General features: G+C 40.1%; 1 protein-coding gene and 1 long non-coding RNA gene across 5 annotated transcripts in view; one reads left to right on the forward strand and one right to left on the reverse strand.

The window, feature by feature from the left end:
- Positions 1 to 19,238, forward strand: part of CMSS1 (cms1 ribosomal small subunit homolog) — a 362,036-nt gene that overhangs the window by 302,088 nt on the left and 40,710 nt on the right. The window lies entirely within an intron of this gene.
- LOC115933981 (uncharacterized) overlaps positions 1,531 to 19,238 on the reverse strand; it is a 139,839-nt gene continuing 122,131 nt past the window's right edge. For 2 of the 3 annotated variants that reach the window (XR_008678618.2, XR_008678620.2), the window contains 4 exons: positions 7,695 to 7,792; positions 6,549 to 6,824; positions 4,221 to 4,314; positions 1,531 to 1,902 (listed from right to left, as the gene is read on the reverse strand). This is a non-coding gene — a long non-coding RNA (uncharacterized lncRNA). The remainder of the gene's footprint in view (positions 1,903 to 4,220; positions 4,315 to 6,548; positions 6,825 to 7,694; positions 7,793 to 19,238) is intronic. The other variant, XR_010132679.1, reaches the window with a different exon arrangement.

The following is a 19,238-nucleotide window of genomic DNA, read 5'->3' on the forward strand; positions in this document are numbered from 1 at the left end:
CTTTGAAAGAGTTACAGGACAGCTTTTCACTTACAGTTGTATTAGTGACATAGACTTTTGAAATTAACTTTATGAAACACTAGCCATTTGTTGTTTTAATAGTTCATTTTCCAGTTGCAGAGTATCCATGCGGCCTCTGTTCAAGCACTAACATAATTGTCTCAGCCTACGTAGATCCTACAATATAATTATCTTAAAATTCCATCTCAGTTTAAGCTTCCTTGGGTCCATGGAATTGATATTAGTCCATCAGTTAACTTTCAAAAGTTGACCCCTAGGACAGAAACTCTTCCCCTTTCCTGTGGCCTTTCTGTCACAGCATCTACCAAAAATGGGTATCTGTATGGGGAGGAAAGGAGGGAATTTATTGGGCTGACTCTTAGATATCGTCCTACAGATAACTGAAAGAATTGTGAGTCCATAAACAGAACACATTCTCTAAAGATGTCTTAGTCCCACCCACTGACAGGTGACTAAGCAACCAAGTAAAGAGGGGAAATATCAAGAAAAACATTCCTAATCTTTTGGTGGTCGTGTTGTTGTTGTTTTTGTTTTGTTTTTTGTTGACTCTCTGAGCTTCGGTTTCCTCCTCTGTGAAGGTTTTGCACTGAAAAAGATGTCTTAGTTCTATTTTAGTACTAACATTATGTGAGTCTGTGAATTAATGACTTTAAAATGATTCAGGAAAGCCTAATACTGTGCTTTTTGCTAGATTTTACAATTATTACTGCACATGTCTGCAAGGTGTTGACAGATATATATTGCTAATTCTAGAAAATATGAGGTATAAATTAATTTGTCTATTTATTTTGTTTCTATGAATTATAAAGGAAAAATGAATTCTTGTAGCAGAGCTAGATCACAGGACATCAGTTTCCCCCAGGCATGCCTACTTTTTCTTGATTCACATCCCAAATCCCATCCTTCCCACTGTCCCCTCTGTATCCCAGATGGATCACGTAACTCTCATAGTGCTCCCAAGGCACCCAGAGTTTAACCACACTTTACCCTCAATCCTATGTTATTGCAATTGCCAAGCATACTTGTCTCTCCCCCACTAATGGGAAGTTCTTGGGGTGCAGAGTGCACCTTCCACCTTTGCAGTTGCAGCCTCTGGCACATAGTCAATACACAACACATCATAGAATTGATGTATCTTTGAATGGATGAAGCATCTGACCTCTTTAACCAAATGAACAAAGGATGAGAGTAGCGCCCCAGAGGAAAGCAACTTCAGAACAGCATCTCACTGAGCTAGAAGGTAAAAAAAATAAGAAAATTACACATATTAAACCAATTAGTCATTTTTCAATTCCAGGGTTGTAAACTTTTGTCCTAACAGACATTTGACTAACAGCAAAATTGACAGTTAGAATTTCATGTATTATCCTGTTCTTAATGTTCCTTAAGAGTGGGATTATTTATATGTAAAATTGAAAGTTCTGGATAATCTACAAAATAGACAAATATCTCCAAGTTTACAGGTTTATTTAGGAACTGGTATAACGAGGGCAGCCTCTGTCTGCCTTTGATGCCTACCTATAGGCAGTGTTTAGGTATTAGACATTTTAGAGCATCATAATTTTCTCAAGTGAAAATTAAGAGCTTAACTTTTTTAAAAAATGAGGAAAACATGTTCTTGACCTCTGAAAATTGTTGTTGCAAATAAGCTGTACTCTCCAGTTTCCAGGGACTATCTCTTCATGTTCTTCAATAATGCCAAAATACCAGGTGACAGCCATTTTAGCTCTAAGACATTCCTCAAGTGTCCTATTTTGATGTCATTATGTAATGCTTTTCTCTGGCATAGCTATCATCGTTCAGTAGCCTTGTTGATATATGTCACTGCATTGCTTTCTTCCTTGTGTGCCCATATTACTTTTCCAAATAGGCACTGGTTCTCTGAAACGTAGAGTAAAAGAGAGGGAAGGGATAATTCTAGCAACATCTCAAATTGGACCAGTGTCTTCTCCTTGGCTAAAAGGTTCCTTTTGCACAGGAAAATACACGAGTTAGAAGTCTTTCTCCCCTCTCAGCCTTCCTTCTGTCTAAAAATGTTATTTCATTCTAATCCTGTTTTCTGTATTAATTGCACATCTTATAAAGAGGTATTATACCAACCATGCTAGGCGTGGCACCTAGCACTGTGCTAGGTCTTGGTCCTTTAAAGACAAAATGTTGTCCTGTCTCTGTCGCTCAGGAACTCATAGTCTAACAGGAGAGGCAGTATGAGATTCTCATTTTAATAGGCTAGGTGTTCTGATGTAGGGCTGAGTAGCCTGTTGTCTGAGTCTTCCTGAGGTGGAGGTCAGGGAGGCTTCACGGGGTGGGGGTGGGGATGCAACTATTTTAACTGGACACCTTGGGCAAGGAGCAGTAGGTTTCTGGCAGGAAAAGAGTAAGAAGGAGGGCATTCTAGGCAGAGGACACCGAGTCAACCCAGGCACCCTGGCAGGAAAGCGCAGGATGGCTTCAGCCCTTGCAGCTGCCCCGTGCCTCAAGGACAGGGCTATGGCATCCAGCTTTGTACTCATGAAAATTGTGTGGCTTAGCTTTAACTTTGATACCACTGCATGCCCTGTATTTGACATAAAGCCTTAGATAAACCACTTATGTCACAGCTTCCCCAGAGTGACCCCTGAATTCAAGCAAATTCTTTTTTTTAATTCTTTAAGTTCTGGGCTACGTGTGCAGAACGTTCTGTTTTGTTACATAGGTATACACGTGTCATGGTGGTTTGCTGCACCCATCAACCCATCACCTACATTAGGTATTTCTCCTAATATTATCCGTCCCCTAGCCTCCCACCCCCCTACAGGCCCGATGTGTGATGTTCCCCTCCCTGTGTCCGTGTGTTTTCATTGTTCAGCTCCCACTTATGAGTAAGAACATGAGGTGTTGGTTTTCTGATCTTGTGATAGTTAGCTGAGAATGATGGTTTCCAGCTTCATTCATGTCCCTGCAAAGGACATGAACTCATCCTTTTTTATGGCTGCATAGTGTTCCATGGTATATATTTGCCACATTTTCTTAATCCAGTCTATCATTGATGGACATTTCGGTTGGTTCCAAGTCTTTGCTATTGTGAATAGTGCCACAATAAACATACATGTGCATATGTCTTTATCATAGAATGATTTATAATCCTTTGGGTATATGCCCGGTAATGGGATTACTGGGTCAAATGGTATTTCTAGTTCTAGATCCTTGAGGAATTGCCACACTGTCTTCCACAATGGTTGAACTAATTTACACTCCCATCTCAAGCAAATTTATCCTGGTGCTCTGAGGGGGCCCCTGGTGTCACCTCAATACATGTTTTTTGATGAAGGATGCTGGGACCTCAGAGGCTGGCCTCACGGAGGGGCTAGAAATAGGTGAGGCTGCTCCCAGCAGCAGAACCAGTAGCGTATGTTACAAGTGAGGTATTTCAACACTGCAAGGAGAATCTCGGCAGAAGGCTGCGGCACAATTCCAGGTGTGCTCCTTGGGTTGGGGCCTGATCTCAAGCAGCAGATAAGGAACGAGTAGCAAGAGATATGGAAAGATAAGAATTATGCAAGGAAGCAGAACCCCATGCAAATAAACTAGGTGCTGAGCAGAGCTATAGTCCTAACAGAGAAATTAAATGCATGGAGGAAACCAAGGGAAAAGTTTGGGCCTATACCCTGAGCAAATCAGTAGGTGATTGGAGAAAGACTGCTGTTCATGCTGTGTACAAGTACCCAGAACCCACTGCAGGGCTTCCAGAGAGCATCCCTAGGCAGTAAGACAATTCTAGACCTCCCTTTCTGGTGTGGGTGGGCTCCTGGTAACCTACAAAATTTGGTTTTGCTGGCTGAAGAACCAGACAGGACACAGTGTGAAGACTCAAGATCTTCCATTTTAGTCACTGGGCATGGTTGGAAAAACAAGACTGGCACCCAGGGTACTTCTTAGTTTCCAACAACTCCATGATTTGGCAGCCTAGGCCGGAGCCACATGACAAAGTGACAAGGGTATTCCTCCTTAGGCCAGCTTCACAGTAGCTCCCCAGGAATACATTGTGCTATTCATTCTTAGTGTTCTGGTGCTTCATGTTAAGGTTCTTTGTCATTTTTCTTCAGTTAAGGAACACCATGCCACATACATAATAGGAACTCTGCTCTCAACCGCAAATAGCTTTAAATTAGAAGGACTAACCCCTCTCCCCCTTACTCAAAATGCATTGTGTGCCAAACCTGGTGTTTTAAAGCAGTCGTTTTGAAACTTTCTAATTGCAGCCATACATCAGCTCTCCATTCTCTCAGCTTCTTAAGTCCAATCAGGGTGGTCCTGGTTAAAGTGAATACATGAAAAACCTCTAATAGTAATCCAGATTTATGGTAGTACAATAGTATTTATGGTAGTAAAAACATAAAATATAAAGATGGCCTTCTCTACAAAAAATTTATTATTTGCAATTATATTCATTTCATTCATCTATTCAACAATTATTTATTACATGTCCACTATGTCCAGGCATATCTTGAATACTGGGGAGATTATATTTTAAAAGCAGATGGTATTGGTCCCTCCTATCTTGGAATGTAAAGTCTATGGGAAGGATCAAATAAAAACAAGGTAACGAATCAGATGATAAGTACATCTTGTGATAGTGCTGTAATAGAAAGGAAGAGAAAATCATGACAGAGAACTGGGGGAGTGAGCGAACCTCAGATGTCAGAGGAGACCTCTCTCTGAAGAGGCGCCATTTAACCTGAGATGGGAGTGATGTGAAGGAGCTAGAGGAGGAAGCGTTCAGGTCTGAGAACAACAGGTGTGAAGGCTCCGGGGCAAGAAAGGAGTTTGCATGTTCTAGGCACTCCAGGAGGTCAGCATGGCTGGGGTATTGTGAGGCAAAGAGGAGGCAGTGGGATTGAAGGAGGAATTAGGGTCCCAGTTAGGGGAGCGCTGGGGGTGGTGCTAGGGAGTATGAGTGTTATTTTAAGTATAAAAGCAGACTGCTGCGATGTTTTAACCTGGAAGTTTACATGATCCTATTTACCTTTTGGAAAGATCTTTTTGGCTCTTGTATGGAGAATGGAAGGGTCGAAGTGGTTGCTGGGGGTCCAAATACTGCCTGAACAGGGTACTCCCAGGCCGTGTGCTGGGTAGACCCAAGGAAAATGACCTGGGAATTCATGGACTGTAGGCAGCCTATCATTAATTTTCCTTCACACGGCTCTTCCTCTAAAAGCCAAAAGCCTTTCTCTCTGCCTGATGATTAACAGAAGAAAAGGTGTCAGAAATGCTGTCTTTCAGGTGGTCCAGTAAGGTAGGTCCCGGCCCTAACGCTTTGTACAATGTCCTAGATCTGCTATCATTTTCACTTTGCAGGTTGGTTAAATTCATGCCAACTTCCCAGTGTTCTTCACCTTTGTTCCTGGTACAAATAAGGTATTCAATAAATATTCATTACATTAACTTCACTTGGATTTCCAGTGGTCTGTGTAGAGAGGGAGAATTAGAGATAGCACTGGTGTCCTCTTTACCTCCTATGTGGAGAGGATATATTTGTCAGGTGGTTACCATGGCTCTTAAAGTATTACTATTTTCAGTCTATGACAGATACAGTTCAGAGCTGAAAAACATGACTCTCCGCTAGAATAAAAGGTGCTGTATACATACAAAAAGTTTTTTAAGAGCATCTGGTTAGAGTTTAATGTGGCTGAAAACATTCTTATTTTTTTTTTCCTGTTTCAGTTACTCAATTGTGGCTAAAAGTGTGCTTTGGAGATTTTCCAAAATAAAAATTCTGAGGTGAGAGGTATTTCAACCCCAACAATAACTTGAAAATTGGAAGTTGGAATAGGAACGCTGTCACCAGCACTATGATGATTCAATTACATGTGAGAAGTCTAGTTTCTGACCATTCAACTGCACACTTCAGCTACAGGCATCAGTGTTTCCCTTCTTTTCTTTCACAGTGAGTAGACTTAGGGGCAGAAATGAGAATGATGAGAGAAAGCAAGAGGCTGAGGAGTACAGGCCTTTCCATTGGCCCCCAGGTCACAGCTGGTGACCCTGACCTTCTCAGCAGCCTCATGTGATTAGGAGCCTGCAGCAAACCAGTCACAGGGTAGGTCCTGGTTCCCTCCCTGTCCTCACAGTCCTCACCACCCAGCACCAATAGCCTTGCTTGAACATCAAGGACATCCTAGAGGAGGAAATACATCCCCAAATGGCAAAAGGCCACCTGGACCCGTGTGAGAAAGCAGGGGACAGCACTCCTCAGCGAGGTAGTAAACACAAGGCTCTGGGGACAGGACCTGGCACTATATGCTGTCTAGTAGCAGCAGCAGCTGCTGCTGCTGCTCTTTATTATTGATGTCAATGGTTTATAAATTGATGAGATGTATATGCGTTCACATGTCAGGTACTAACTCTCAGATCCCCCTGTTTTCAGTCTGTACCTCATCCCCACCAGCCATTCCTGCACAATCCCTCAGGCACTGCTTGACGCTTCCCTTTGAGTAAGGGCTGTTTATTCTCTGTATTTTAGAGCTGCCCCTGTTCACAGTACTTACATTATTCCAGTATCTCCATTTGGCAATTGCCATTTCTTCTTAGTGCCGCTCCAAATCTCTTTATTGGGAGAGGTCAGTCTTCGGAAGTGAAAGAAATATATAAATGCACCATTCTAGCCACACCATTTATTCCCTGGCTTCCTCCTCTTTCCCATAGGGAGGGTGGTTTTGTTATCATGTTACTCTAGTGCTTCTCATGACGGAACATAACTCAATTTCTTCAGTCATCTTTTGCACTTCACTGAAGAGCTCTGTGATCTCAGGTGCTTCGTTTTGCTGGAAAGGGAAGAGCGGGACACATCTGATCCCTCACTTAGAAAAGCAGGAAGTAATAATTTTAGTTAGGGGCCTGGGAGACACATCTGTTTGCAAAAGGAAGGAGTTGCTGTTTCTCTGGCTGTCTGCTTCCTTCCATCTATCCCAAGCCCACCCTTGGAAGTTATAGCGTTATAGCTGAGCATCTCTCAGTGAAATAAATGTTGTAACGGGTCAAGTAATTAGCAGGCAGAATTATGATTGGGCTGTAACCTAACTCTAATCGCTGACCTTAGAGAATTAATTTCATATGACATAACACCTTAGCTGTGTGCTGGCTTAAAAGTTTCCACTTGTCTCTCTCTTTTAGCTAGATTGCATTTTCTATTTCTGGATTTGTCCTGTTGATGAGTCAGGTGGCCCCAGACTCTTCCTGTGGATGAAAGGGGCACCCTGACTTGGACATATTTTCTACATATGTAAATTACAAAAAGGAAAAACTCTGTGTCCTTTTCTTGGCATAAAAGTAAGGGAAACTGGAGGGTTGAGTGAGGAAGGTAGAAACTAGCCAGTGTAAATAAACTGTAGCCCTAGGGCATGAATGCAGCAAGATGTACAACAGAGAAAATGGTGCTCTGGAATAATGCTTTTCTATATTAAAAACAGCCATTATAAGGAACTTGTGGTATAAAGGGTCATGTTAATATTTGCCACCAAGTTAAAAAAAATTTACAAAATAAGATATAACGTCTGTATGATGATCTATGTATTCCTATGCCACAGTGAGTGGCTTTGTCTCTTCCCCTGTAGTACATGTGGAAATTGTCACTCTACCCGTATCCCTGAGTCCTAGAACTGTTCCTACAGCTAGTGGGCTCACTGGGGTCTCACCTGCTTGGACTTTCGTAATGGAATTTGCTACATGAGTTCAGAGAGGTGGTATGCTTTTCATGTTTTTTTAAAATTCACATGGTGAGTTATCTTGTATACTGAAAAGACAGTTGAAAACCAAAATCATCTTTGAAGGCCTAGTTTTGTTTAATAATCAAAGGAAGCTACTGTGCATTATGCCAAGTTGTAATTATTAGGAACCTAAAATAGTTGTACTTCTCTTGAGTAATTGATTGTTTTGTCATTGTCATTTTAGCTTATGCATACTATGAATAGTGACCAGGTTTCCTTTTTCACATGGGTTCCTACAAACGTAGAATCAAATTTGTGCCCCATCAGTAGCAAATGTGTAGGCCATTATATCTTTATCATAAGTCTTGGATTAATTTCAGGTCCAATTCTTATTTTTCTTTCATATTCACTCCCACTTTTAATTTATACAGTCTTCTTTTTTTTGTAACCTTGTAAGCTGCCTTAAATTTTTTTCTAGAATAAGATGATCTATAGTTAACTAAGAGCTAGATATTGAAAACACAAAAGAAGAAAGTTGGGGCTGGATGCGGTGGCTCATGCCTGTAATCCCAGCGCTTTGGGAGGCCGAGGCCGGTGGATCACGAGGTCAAGAGATCGAGACCATCCTGGCTAACACGGTGAAACTCCGTCTCTACTAAAAATACAAAAAATTAGCCAGGCGTGGTGGCGGGCGCCTGTAGTCCCAGCTACTCAGGAGGCTGAGGCAGGAGAATGGTGTGAACCCGGGAGGCGGAGCTTGCAGTGAGCCAAGATCGCGCCACTGCACTCTAGCCTGGGCGACAGAGTGAGACTCCGTCTCAAAAAAAAAAAAGAAAGTTGGGCAGAGAGAGAACTAAGGAAAGAAAGCAGACAGGCAGGCAGCTGTGCACGTCTCAGTCACTTAACCTTCCTAAGTTTCAAATCTGTAAATTGCTGACGTCCAGCATATTTGTGGGACTCAAAATCATTTTTAAATAATGAACATGAACACAGTTTATAAATTCTACCCTTATAAATTATAGAGCTCTATGTAGCTTTGTTGTGATTATTTTAAAGCCATTTTCAACTGAGGCAATTCTCCATTGCCAAACCCTTGGCCTAATCCTCATTCATCTCTGTCCAGTAGAAGGCACTTCCCTCGAGAGCAGGGCCCAGGCTCTTCTGAGAGCTTTCCATGGGTCCAGCCAAGAACCAGAATCCTTACAGCACATAGAGACAATGTCGTCTTTCCCAGGATGGCTCTAAAACCTCCAAGCCCGACAGAGTTCTGTACCTTAGCTGTTCCAGGGCTAGGAAATCTAATTATCTAGCTGCAAAACAGCTAGCCAGGAAATCCTGTTTACCTCAGTGTCTCAGTATCATCTAGGAGATTTGGTGAGGACATCTGCACAAAATTCCCCAGTCAGGGACCTTCCACCCCATATATAGTTCCCACTGGGATTTGGGGACCCCAAGAGCATCCCATCTCTCACTTAGAAACTTATGGGACCATCATCTCACTGCTTACATAATCCCACAATTAGAACCTCTTGACAAAGGAGTCTGTGGAATGGAGGGCATGGAGACAGACCTTGGTGATCACTGTTCAGCCGCTGTTACTAGTGATCTTGTTAGAAGTAGTTGTGCTTTCAGGTGAAGGGAAGCAGGAAGAAAGGCTGGTAAGTACAGCCCAAATGATCCATTATTGTCAGTCTAGTTATCTTCTTAAAGTAGATTCTGGTTAGGTAAAAGCCTCTCTTAGGTCCCATCAGTGCCATGATTAAAGCCAGACACCCCAGCATGACAGGAGACAGCACACGAAGGAGGACAAGAGTGAGTTTCTGCACTATCTGTGTGAGAATGCTTGCTCTGCCTATATGACAGCCAAGGAACCTGGACCAGGCCTCATGCCTTGTCAAGCCTGGGCTATGAAACATGGAGATAATAATGAGGATTAAACTGTCCAGGCAAAGTGCTTAGCACAATGCCAGCCTTTCTCACATCTGTGACTTTGCACATGTTGTTCTGGAACGTTCTTTTCCTGGTCTGTGCACTGAACTTCTACCCTTCAACATCCTCTTGAGACTTGCCTCTTTCTTGCCTTTCCTAAAATACAGCAACAAATCCTCACCCCAGCAGAATGTAGAGTTCTGCCCTTCTCTGCACATTTTAATTATTAATTATCTTTGTCACAAGATTTATTATTAGATATTATATTTACTTCATTAAGACACCAAAAAAATCCAATTGATCTTAAAAATAAACATAACATATGGTAGAGAGATTGTTAATGGTTTTTGCAACTTTAAACACCATTAGAAATTTTATGCTGTGAAAGACAAGCCAATAGCTAAATGCATATTTTTAATTGAGTTATAATTTACATTTATTGAGGTACTCACATCTTAAGTGTACTGTTCAATCAGTTTTTACCAAGACCTAGAACATTTTCATCACACCTAAAAGTTCCTTAAGATCCCTTCCCAATCAAACCCACCCCACTCCCCACACCCATATACACAGAAGCAACAGCTGATCTGACTTCTATCGGCATATGTTAATGTTGCCTACTCTAGAAGTTCCTATAAATGAAATCATACAGGATGTACTTCATCATATCTGCTCCTTTCACTCAGTAATGCTTTTGAGATTAATCCACGTTGTTGCATTTGTCAGCAATCTATTCCTTTTATTACTCAGTAGCGTCTACTGTATGACTATGCCATCGTTTATCCGTTCTCTCTTGTTGATGGCATCTATCAGAATTTTTTTATTTTAAGTTTTAAGTATCATAGAGTAAAATTGGCCTTTTTTTCTTTTGGCATACAGGTCTATGAATTTTAATACTGTACAGATTTGTGTGGGTGCCACCACAGTCAGTATACAGACAGTATCATGAGATAACTCCCTGGTGCTTCCCTGTATATTACTCCCTACCACCCCTAGCCCGTACCTCGCACCTGTTCTCCATCACTGTAGTATCACATTGCATTTTAATTGCTTATACACATGTCTGTCTTTCCTGCTATATTGTCAGCTTCTCAGAGTAAGAACCACATCTTCTTCATCTTTCCTCCTCGGGGCTTAGCACAGTGCCTAGTACATAGTAGGTGCCCATTAGATTTTTGAGGGATGAATGAATGAATGTCCATGTGGCCACACAATGAGTCCTTTCATAATTCTTAGTAGGGAAGGGGAAGAAGAAGGTTGAAGGAAACCAACATTACCTTTGCTCTTTTAAAGAAAAATTTAGGTCCTTTTTTCACAGCAATAATGATTTTATGATTTTAAGAAATTTTAAAGAGTGCTCTCTGGTAATTGCTACTTGAGAGGATATGTTAAGTCACACAAAACAGTAATCTCTCCATAAAAGGAGTTCAGCAAATGTTTATACTAAAAATATTACTGCTGATTAAGTTTGGGCTTGAAAATTAAAAAGGAAAAATTTAAACATGCTTTTTTGTCTATTACCTGTTTCTAACTATGTTCCAGAAGCCTAAAATTCTCCCCCAGAGTCTTTAATATATTTTTCAGCTATCCCCAGCTCTATAAAGATCCTTTACACTGTATTCAGAGAAACTCAATACTCACACTGTTACTTTTGACTGAGGTTTTGGTTTTCTTATTTTTTCCTAAACCAGTGCCATCTTTATCTAAAATTTGTTTTACTAAAGTCATTATTACTATAAGTGACACTTGGTTCTTATAGTGTCTTCCCTAGAGCATATTCAGTTCTTTTCAGCTTCAACTTTACTTTTCTTTTCTTCCTTTCAGTGTTTATTACTGTTTCCTTTTTCATTAATCACAATGCTGAAATGACTCTGTATATATTCTTTTTATCCTCTAAATTTCACCCACCAGGATATTATCTCCTACAAACTGAGCCCTTTGCCAACTCTATGTCACATTTTCTTTAAGCAAATAAATTTTCTCCATATGCTTGGCATATACCCCTGAGCCCTATAGCCTATTTCCCCTTTTAAAACAGAAATGGGGAAACAGCTGTTCCATTCCTATAAAGTGTGTCCTGTTTTATAGATAACCCTGAACAGCTCTATTTTGATGTCTGCAATATTACTTGGTCCTTGAAATTGTGAATTTCCTGGACCTGAATTTCCCTTTCACATTTGGGAAAGAAAAATTAATTCTACTGGATGTTTCAGTGCACTACGTAGGCCATGAGGTCTTCTCTAAAAGTTTGTTTTGGTAGCTACTGAAGGGCTCATTTCTTCCCTGTAGCACAACAAACTTTTTATCTGTAAAGACTCATATTATGTGGCCATCTCATTGAGTGTTTTAGCAGAAGTTGATTGTATATATCTGCTGGATCCTATGCTGCCTCCGGAACATACAAGGATGAAAGGACACATTGCCCTAAGGGGGCCCACAGCCCAGTAGGTAGGACAGACGCAATGTGAAGAGTTTTCTAATACCTGAGCCGAAACAACCACCTAGAGTAGGAACTAGCAGACTATGGCATGTGGGCTGGCCACCTGTTTTTGTATGGCTTCTTTTGTTGTAATATAGCTATGCATACTCTCTTACATATTCTCAATGGCTTACATATTGTACAATGTGTAGTTGTGATAGAGATCATATGGCCCACAAGCTTAAAGTATTTATCTGGTCCTTGAACTTAAAAAATTGCCATCTTCTAGCTTAGAAGGAGCATCAAGAAAGTGTATGGTTGGTCACCAAAGAATAGGATAGTGGAGGACATCCTGGAGGATGACAGCATTTTAAGGGGTAGGTGAAAGAAGAAAGTGCATGAAGTGATGGGTTGGGAACCAAATCACAGTGTTCCAGAAGACAAAGGAGGAGAGAGTGTCAAAAAGTTGAGAGTTAACATCAGTACCAAATGCCCCAGGGTAATCAAGTGAGGTAATGGTTATGATGACCATTTTGTGAGAATTCACTTGTGTGCCAGACTGTGTGTTAAGTAACTTACATTCATTATATCAGGACTCCATGTAACAACCCTATGAAGTAGGTACTGTTAATATCCCTGTTTTATAGATGAGGAAACTAAGGCACAAAAAGAGCAAGTAACTTTTCCAAGCTCACACAGCTTGTAAATGACAGAGGTAAGGTTCCAGTCTAGGCATCCCGATTCTAGGGAGCTTGTAATTTTAATCCCCGTGCTATAGTAATTTACAGTGGCATGATGGCGGTGGAAGATAGCTTCAAATGAGTGATAAATGATGTCTACCACGGGCAATACACTCATCTTAGTGTTTCTCCCTATCTCATTTCAACAACTTCACTTTATATTTTAGGAAACCAAAGCACACAAAGAGGAACTAACTTGCCCAAAGCCAGCTATTGAGTGGCAGAGGTGTGATGTGAACCAGGGCATTGTGGAAGGACACAGCTTGGTACCTGACTTAGCCTGACCTCCCTCCCTACATCTCTACTGACCCCCATCCAGCCTCAGGCCTTTCCCAGTTCTCTTGGAGATTTTGACCTAAATCTGGTTCTCGCTTCCTTGCTACTCCCTGCACCCCAATGTGATAGCCATTTAGGAAAATAAAAAAGAAGAAAGCTCAATGTGTTTTTTAAATAACTTAAGGTGTGGTAGCAATAGAAAACTCATAGGCAGATCAATGGAATTATACCATAGCATATGTATAATTTGTGTTTTGATTAAATAAAAGTGTCATGACAAGAAAGTGAGGAAAGGAAGAATCATTTGGCAAGACATTGGGACAATTGATTAAATATTTGTAAAGGTAACAGAGTTAGAGCCTCACATTATACTCAACAAAATCTATTCCATATGGATTTAAGTTACATGCTTTTTTTAAAGATTAAATTATTTTAAACACTAGATTATGTACTTTGAAATAGAGATAATTTTTCTAAGCATAACTGCAATGAAAAATGATATATTTGATCTCATAATTTAAAACATCTGTAAATCAAAAGTCATAAAAATTAAAAGATTAGGCAGCATTAAAAATTAATCTTGGCTGGGTATGGTGACTCACGCCTGTAATCGCAGTGCTTTGGGAGGCCAAGGCAGATTGCTTAAGGCCAGGAGCTCAAGACCAGCCTGAGCAACAAAGAAAGACCCCATCTCTAAAAAAGTTTAAAAAATTAGCCAGACATAGTGGCATGTAGCTGTAGTTCCAGCAACTCAAGAGGCTGAGGCAGGAGGATAACTTGAGCCCAGCAGTTCAAGGCTGTAGTGAGCTATGATGGCACCACGGCACTGCAGCCTGGGCAACAGAATGAAAGCCTATCTCTAAAAATGAATAAATAAATAATTTGTTAAGATTAACCTTAAAATTAATAGAGCCATAAAAGTTGATAAGCAAAACATTAAAACTTTCCTTGACAAATGAACAGTTAAGAACATTCTATGCATATAAGAAAATAAAGGCCAGGTGCGGTGGCTCACGCCTGTAATCCCAGCACTTTGGGAGGCCGAGGCCAGCAGATCACAAAGTCAGGAGATCAAGACCATCCTGGCTAACATGGTGAAACCCCGTCTCTACTAAAAATACAAAAAATTAGCCGAGCATGGTGGCGGGCGCCTATAGTCCCAGCTACTCAGGAGGCTGAGGCAGGCAAATGGCGTGAACCCAGGAGGTGGAGCTTGCAGTGAGCCGAGATCCCGCCACTGCACTCCAGCCTGGGCGACAGAGCAAGACTCCATCTCAAAAAAAAAAAAAAGAAAAGAAAAGAAAAAGTAAAATATTTAGTCTCATCAAATGATCACAAATTAGTAAAATGCTGTATTATTTTTACCTATTTACAATATTAGAAAGGTAATATTCAGTGTTTACTGGGGTGTGATAAAAACATACACAGTGTTATACAGTGTTGATGACTTATAAATTGACCCAAAAGCTTGTGGAAAAGAGTTTAGAAGTTAAGACCTTTTAAAAACATGTATACCTTTTTACAATGCAATTTTTCTTCTAGAAATCTATTCTAAACAGAAATATATAAATGTTACATATAATGATGTTTATTATACTATATTTGCAAAACCAAATTTTTGAAATAATCTAAGTAATGATAGAAGAACAAAGAAATATATTGTAGACAAACCATGGTTTACTATAAAGCCACTAAAAATGTTTTTCGAGACTAATGACATGGGGAAATACTCATAATATAATATTAAAGGATAAAACATTTGTATATGATACATAATTCCAGACATGTAAAGCTATGTGGATATATACATAGTCTTATTCATATACACACAGAGACAGAACAAAAGTAAATACCAAAATTAGAATGCTGGATATCTTTTACAGTAGGACTGTCTTTTTATAGTGGAACCAAATTTTTTTTTTTTTTTACTTTTCTGCATTTTCTAAAATCTCCACAATGAATATGTACTATTTTTATATGAAGGAAAAGGGTAAAAAAAGGTTTTTAAAAATTATGATGCTATCAAATTTGTAGTATAGTATTGATAAACCAAATCTTATTTTACTCTATCTTGTTTATTTACTCCATTAGACTTACATCTCAGCATTATCTCACCCCCATCATGTAAGACTTTAGGGTTGTGGTTCTCGAAGATCAATCCAGACACAAATCATTATGTGAATACTTTTCGTATAGTTGGTAGTCAGTTGATAGGCTAATTCCTTAAGCCCAGTTTATCAATAGGAAACTTTAAGGATGAAGCAATGAAGGACCTTGTCCTAAGCTATACCCAAAAACTCTGTAAGAAAAGGCTTTTTCCATTGAGAAGCTGGGTGAGAAAATTAAGCATTCTGAAGCAGGGTAGGTGAGCATTATACCTACCTTGAATGATTTACATTAAGGGGATACATTATGTATTAATAGTATAATAGGTAGTTGAAGTCTCTGTGAATGCCAAAGGGTACTCTTAACAGAAGTACTGTGTTTTTTCCATTGTAACACTTCTCTTCCTTGGGGTTACACTCCATAACAAGGGTGAGTGGATAGTAGGTCTAGATGTAGCCTCATAGGCTTTTTTCTTATGAAATTTCTGTTCGGGGAAATTATGTAACTCACATGCCCACATGTGGGCCACATTAACCTATTTTTTTTTAATGTTACCCTATTCCTCTGTACTTCAGCATTCCACCTCACTCTGGAAATTTTGACGCATCCAGGGTATATAGCATTCTTAACAGAAGTTGGCCCAAACCAGAAGAGAATCATAAATCACAGCAGTATGACTTCATCAATCCACAATTAAGAAAACTGTGGCATAAAGTGGTTTGCTCAGGATCACAAAAATTAAAGCTAAAATTTAGGCTTTCTTCTGTCGCTGTTCTGGGAGCTGTTAACAGGTGTTCCACAGTGAGGGGTTTGGGGATCAAATAAGTTCGAGGATGGCCTCATCTCCATTTCCTTACTTGGACAGTAGTAATCCATATTAATATATTAAAGAATCTCTGCAATAAGACAGATAATATTAATAAACCAGATGGGATATAGGGAAAACAATCAGGACTAGCCAAGGCAAACCAGGATATATTTTCTTCCTAGCTAAAAGATAGGATGGGGTGGAAGGAGTGGTAGAGAGTTACTGACAGATATTTGAACTCAATTAGGTTTAGGTTTTTTTGGAGGAGGGAGGCTGCCAGCCACATGTAGATGAATGTTAGTTAAATATAACATACATTATTATATGAAATTGGGCTCTACCCATAAAGCCCAATGGATTCTAATAACCTGCTTAAAGACCAGTGCCACCAGCAAGCTGCTTGTTTTGCCTTCCAAATTTGAGAGGCAATATTGCATAGTAGTTAAGAGCAGACTTTGAATCAATATTATGTAGGTCTAAATCCTGGCTCTCTTTCTTATTAACGTTGAGCAGGTGCCTCCATTTCTACCTCTGTAAAACAGATTATAACAACAGTACCTGTCTCATGAGATTGATATGGGAATTAAATGAGTTATTTACAAAGAGCATTTAGAACTGTGCCTTGTACAAAGTAAGGATTATGTAAGAGCTGTTATCATTAGAATTGGTTTCTATTCCAAGAATGAAGAATTTATATAGCAATGCTTCCAAATGTACAAGTATTCAGGCCCAAAATGCCACCACCAACATCCATGGCTCTGTTCATTTAACTGTAAAAGTTGGGTAGAAAAGATTGAATTGAAATTGCTCATAGCTTCAAAACTGCCCCAAAATATATAAATGTTCAAACATTTAAAACAAACTAGAAAGGAAGAAGGATTGGGAGCTTTAACATTGCCTGAAGTTGAGGTCATGTCACCTAAACCCCTGATGTGGAGTAATGATTCCTGAGGAGCCTTCGTGTGTGTGTGTGTGTGTGTGTGTTTAAGAGACAGGGTCTTGCTCTGTCACCCAGGCCTGGAGTGCAGTGGCATCATCATAGCTCACTGTATCTTCAAACTCCTCAGCTCAAGTGATCCTCCTGCCTCAGCCTCCCAAGTTGCTGGGACTACAGATGCATGTACCACTGCACCTCACTTCCTGTGTGCATATTTAAAAATAAATGAATACAACATTACTAAACTGGAGCAGTCAGATTTTTAGAAAATAACCATTAAGTTTGCTGACTTGCAGCTAGTGACAGAAATTTTGTAGCATTTAAGCATCCCATAAAAAGTTGAGGCATTTTTCTTTAGTTGTGTTTTTCAAATGATCTTTTTGTTCTTAGTACTTTGCCTTCTGTCAAATTATCAGGACCCATGAAATGACTCCAGCTCAGTGTTTTACCATCCTAGTCCAAAAGTTCTAGCTTTAAAGTTTTCTGTGGGAACAGAAAACTTTAAAAATTTTGTAAGCAAACTCTAGATCTGTTGTCTCAACTAGGAAAATAGGAGCATTATTGGAATGTACATCAGGCTATAGCTGTTGCCACTAAAAATGGCAAAATGAAAGGAGAAAAAGGATCACCCACTCTCCTTTCCAGTTCAGAGTGACAAGAAAACTTCTGATAGAGAGAATCAAATCACAAGGACTTATATCCAGAAGCATTTGTTTTGTTAAATCTTTTGGAGGGAAGAAGAGATCTTAAGGAGCTTGAGAGATGGAGAAGATAGATCATGCCCAGTTTTTTGCCGTATGTTAGACAGCAAAAAAGCAAAAAGGAAGAGATGATAACTAGAAAAAAAAAAACAAATAAAACTGGACTGGCGCCAATAGAAAGCCCGATGAAGCACCACACGCCCACAGCTTTGAGTGGTCCTGTGTCCTGGCACCTGGACCCCAGGACTGCAGGACTTGAAGAAGCCAGGAGGCTGAGGGCCGAACTTGCCTGAGCTCCTCCAAGCAGCCCCCTCAAAGCAACCAGATGCCCTGCAGTGGGCATGACAAGCCTGTCTTGCTCCTCCTGGACTCTCCTTCAATGAATTCCTCATTTTCATACAGGCCCTGCCCCATTTTCCTTTCCTAGTGAAAGTTGTAACTGCTTGCTACATTATCCCCTAAGACAGTCTTGTTTCTTGTTTCTGCCTTCAGAAGATCTTCACAGAGGAGGGAAAACCTGAGCTGAGGTTTAGAGGGTAGGGGTGAGATTTTGATGGAAAAGGAAAGGAGACAAGGATAAAGTAAGAACAGGCATTCTGAATAATTAGAGTAAATGAGAGATACACTTACAGGCCATATGATTATTTGATCATGTGGCCTAATTGACTATAAACCCTTCTTTTCTAGTCACAGCTTATCTGTAGTAATTATTTTGAAAAATGTGCAGAAGCAATAAAAGATTGACCTTCCTTCACTACACAACCTCTGTGAGTATAGGTGGATTCAGAATTGAGAGCCTCTTCCTCCTTGGCTAGGCTGCTCACTGCCTTTTCCTCCCCTTCCCTTCCCTGTGATCTGTGTTGCTGGCATGGCCTTACGGCCTTCACAGAGTTCAGTCTCAGGGTCCTGTTCTTTGGATATGGGAATTGTGTTCTTTCTCAGTGATGCTGGTGGGAGTCTCTTAATGAGCTGGGAACATGGTTCTTGAAGAGTAGTTCCCAGCCCTGGCCAAATAAAACATTCTGGCTCCTAGGGATTGAGTAATTTTAGCAAAACACTGTAGACTGTTGAAGTACAGCTGTGTATCCAGCATTACTTTTCAGTGTGTATAATGTAGCCTTCCCAGAGAACAGCTGATGACCTCTAGAAATATAGAACTTCCCCCACAAAATGATACTGAACTAAATAAAATGGATTTTTAAAAATAGAGCCACAACATGATGATAAAAGGAACAATTCTACAGGAAGTCATAACAATTCTAAACTTGCGTGCACCTAAGACAGCTATGAAATATGTAAATAAAAATTGGTAGAATTACTGTAAAACATTGACAAGCTCAAAATGAGAGGGGAAGATGTTAATATACATACACCCCAATAATTGATAGATAAAAGAGATTAAAATTCATAAGCATGTAACTTTTTTTTTTTTTTTTGAGACAGAGTCTTGCTTTGTCGCCCAGGCTGGAGTGCAGTGGCGTGATCTCGGCTCACTGCAAGCTCTGCCTCCTGGGTTCACGCCATTCTCCTGCCTCAGTCTCCCAAGTAGCTGGGACTATAGGCGCCCGCCACCATGCCCGGCTAATTTTGTTTTTGTATTTTTAGTAGAGACGGGG

The sequence above is a fragment of the Gorilla gorilla genome, chromosome 2 (assembly GCF_029281585.2).
Source record: "Gorilla gorilla gorilla isolate KB3781 chromosome 2, NHGRI_mGorGor1-v2.1_pri, whole genome shotgun sequence".
Classification (NCBI taxonomy): Eukaryota; Metazoa; Chordata; class Mammalia; order Primates; family Hominidae; genus Gorilla; species Gorilla gorilla.